Source organism: Olea europaea, chromosome 7 (genome assembly GCF_002742605.1).
Source record: "Olea europaea var. sylvestris chromosome 7, O_europaea_v1, whole genome shotgun sequence".
Lineage (NCBI taxonomy): Eukaryota > Viridiplantae > Streptophyta > Magnoliopsida > Lamiales > Oleaceae > Olea > Olea europaea.
Window position 1 is genome coordinate 11,282,116 of NC_036243.1, and position 4,008 is coordinate 11,286,123.

Genomic DNA, 4,008 nt, shown 5'->3' on the forward strand with positions numbered 1-4,008 from the left:
CAATCTTTTTACTAAAAGTGGGAAAAATGTAATTTAAAGTATATATGAAAATAAAGAAAATTACTTTTACTAATGCGTTAGATTATACAAATAATACCCCAAGAGATGAAAGTTTGACCTTCTTCACTAGGAAATATTGGGTATGACTTAACATAACCAATGAAATTTTTAAATTTTTTTATATAAACAAATGTCATAATGAATCTTTACCAAATTGTAACAATTGCCATCAAGAACGAGAGAATTTCAAATAGATCAAAGCTCGTTTAGAAGTAATGCATCAAGGCACTTAAGATCACATGAAAAAACTCGAACCAGGTAAGCTATATATAGGAGTGTGCGTAATTTAAGCTTAAGCTGGCAAAATCGAGCATGCCTAGAAGTCAATTCCCACTAAAAATTCAAGTTAGTGCTCTAAAGGAAGAACAAGTTATGTTAACTGAGACAGTTACTATAAATACAACTATCAGACCTATCCTAAGGTAACAAGGAGCCAGAAACTATATCTTTCATACACATAATACCACACAAAAGTTTCCCCAACCCCAACACACAACAAAAAAATAAAAGAAAAAAAATGTTGGTTTATCCTGTCCTATGCTATCAAACAGAAGTGAAAGATTACAGATAATTTTCCATTAGTGATAACTTGCAATCGACCGTCATCATTCACTCGTTAGTTGCTAAAATTTACATTCTACTTCTAAATGTAACAAACCCTTTTAAGTTATCTTCAGCAGCCACTTATTTCAACCTATATCACCAGAGCATGTGTTGAACTAAACCTGAGCTGGTGCTACACTTATCCTTCATATCTACCTACTGAGAATCATTGCTTATATTTGTCGCATTGGAGGAAAAAATAAAGAAAGAAATTATATAAACATCCGGAATTGATGGCCATCCAATTTTTTTCAAAGGTGTTTAGTAACTAGCAATCTTCTTTACCCCACATATCTACTGCACTGACCTCATGATCTGATTTTAGCCGGTAATCATTATCCCTCTGCAGATAGAAACCGAAAGTTTAGTTATTAAAAAGGTGAGGGAGGAAAAAACACTATCTCTGAAGCCCAAAGATAAACACACATCATCATCCAATGGGATTATTTTGTGAAAATCAGCTGATTGTCAGCTCGTTGTAGCATCCAATAAATGTTGTGCGGTCGACGGATATGCTATCATTCTTTTTCTCATTTTTGCTACAAGTGCCATTTTTGCTAGAGTTCCATAAAATTAGTGTTAGGGACCTGTATATCACAAAATGTATATATTTCTGGACATGAATTGTTTTCCTAATTATAGTACATGCGTATTTGAGTTTTTATTTTTTGGTATATGTGCAGGCAAAATGTCTACACAAACGTGCATAGAGAGAGAGAGTGCAATTAGTTGACAAGATATTATTCAAAGTACGCAATTAAGTGTATGATCACATAGATAACCTCAAGAGATACACGTCAATTGGTCTAGTAAGGCTTTGTAAAGTAAGTCTGTAATGCTTCTGTGAGAAACCAGTGTCCTTTGGGAAAAAAAGTAGCCAATAAGAAATCGACATATATGATCTATCAATCGTGTCTATCAAGGCTACCTACCTCATCCGGATCAGGAACTTCTATACAACTAGCATGGGGAGCTTTAACGACAATGACAGTTTGGTTCTGTGTCAATTGCAGCATAGACACATTCTGTTAGATGGAAGCCATGATGCATATAGAAACCATGAGATTAACAAACCTTAAAACATGGGAGGCTCATGAGACCATCTCCAGTCAGAAGAAGATTCCTAAAAAATGCAATCAGAAAAGTGTCTAGCAAATGAAATCAAATACTGAAATAGAGATATATCATCAAGAGAAAATATGGCATACTTTTGACAATTCAGATTAGATCCCAGTTCTGATAGATGATCTAGTTTGTCCCTGGATAAATATTAGCTGTTAGAATAGCACCTAGAACTACTAAACTATAGAATACTTAATTTTTCCTTTAGCAATTAATCAAACCTTATGCTATTATCAATTCCATGTTCTTCGGCATATGGACGCTCAACTTCAGCCTGTAATGAAAGCAAAAAATTATAAGTTGTCAAAACTTCATATAATAAGAAACCTTTCGAAACAAAATCACTTTCCCACACAATAAAAAGTTTCTGCACTGAAAAACCTCAACTTAGAAATATAATATTGCATGTTTAGGATGTAGCTTACTGAAGATCAAGTCGTATTCTTATGCGAAAGAAAGCTATAAACATAGAGTTTTAAAACATCTAACCAATCAAATGATAGTAAAGGATAACTATGTTCTGCCCATATTAATCAGGAAAATCCAAATACTCTGATCGAAGAAGACAAGTTTTGCAAATATTTTGTTACTAGGCATCATTTGTCCAGCGGTCATATTTGTATGAACAGAAATGCCCACACACTTTTTGTAGATCATGGCAAATAACATAGTTATTCTAATATTCTCCAAATCGCATTATACTATAACCACAAAATGACACCAGTTGGCATCGTAAGAGCACCTTCAATTGAGACACTTGATCACGCAGCTCTCTTGGTCCAAATATCCTAGATCCTCTGTCATGAAGAAGCTCATTAATTGTAAGAAATAACAAGACAAAATAAAAATAACATCAAGTGTTCAACAGCATCACTTCCAACGTATGTGATTCTTAGTAGTCTTATCTATTAGACCTATGCCTTCAAGAACATTGGTAATGTCATAAATTCACCTCTTCTGGACCTGTACAACAATAAGGAACAATGTAAGCTATATTTTCAAATAGGCACAAACTATAAACCAGGCCTTCTTTAACTATTATCAACCTATTTACTTTGCAAGTTTTGATCTTATTAATAGCGTTACCTCCAAAACTTCAGCAGTTCTGTTTAGATCAAGAGTACCATCGTCAGCCTCCTGGATTAACTTGATAAATTTTTTTGTTAACAAGCCTGCCAAAAGCATAGTCCATCACTTTCTAAACCCATGCAGCAAGTGCAATTAGAGGATCTGACATAAGTTCTACACCATCACTATTACGATAGAGTTCAAAACTATAAATATTCTCAGTTTGTCTCACCTAAAGAACTGTCGTACTGACAGCAGGCAGCTAGATTCGAGTTATCAAAAGATTCTACAAGAAAAGAGGTATCAATGAGAACTCAATTTGACTTAAACTAATGTCTATAATATTCCAGTAGATGTAATCCAAGTGGTCTGATATGACTTTACCCAAGTTTTCTTCCTCAATAACAGGTTTCCCAAATCTTGAAGCTTTACGTCTGGCACTTGGTCTAGCATCAACACAAGTTTCAGTTCCAAGTGAAAATTGTTGACTGGTTCGGCTATGTTATGAACTTGAGTAGTCCCATTTCCACTTGTATTAGCTTCATAGTTTCCAAGTTCATTCAAGTGCTTCAAGAAAGATTTAGAGCTTCATAAACAGAGATTATAAAGATTCAAAGCCATAAAACAATGCCATGCCGGCCAACTTGATTTGCTCTATATTACTCATCGAATTGTTGAAAATTTGCACCTTTATAATGAAAGTTCAAGTCAAGTGTCAATTACTAATAATCTAGTTAAAGCAACAATAAACTCCTCCTGAAGTACATTATGCTGAGAAAGTCCATTTGAGCTTCTTGAGTTTATATCTTCCAATCAATTGCATATAAGTCCAAGTAAAAACCTCATCAATATGGAGAGTCTACTCCCTCGCTCACATTCAGAAGCTTCTCTAATCTGAAACGTAATGTGTTTGTGAGAAAAAACTGATAACTATCTATTGAAGATGATTATCATACCAATTTACACCAGCTGTATTGATTGACTTTATCTGTTCATGAATCTTTTGAGTAAAAAACTTATAATCCCTTAAAAATTCTTTGATTACATAAGGCCATATAAAACTTAGACAAAATTCAGCGATTGCTTCAAGAAGAAAAGTTATTCCATCTCACATTAGACATATATAGGAATGACCCAAAAAAAAAAGGAAATTCA

General features: G+C 33.9%; 1 long non-coding RNA gene across 1 annotated transcript; it reads right to left on the bottom strand.

Moving 5' to 3' along the window:
• Positions 1-492: 492 nt before the first annotated feature.
• On the bottom strand, positions 493-3,687 carry LOC111397681. Its single transcript, XR_002703309.1, has 9 exons — positions 3,238-3,687; positions 3,086-3,139; positions 2,872-2,957; positions 2,528-2,748; positions 2,007-2,059; positions 1,872-1,922; positions 1,738-1,786; positions 1,596-1,661; positions 493-1,006 (listed from the first exon to the last, which is right to left on the bottom strand). It is a non-coding gene; the product is annotated as an uncharacterized LOC111397681 (long non-coding RNA).
• Positions 3,688-4,008: the final 321 nt, after the last annotated feature.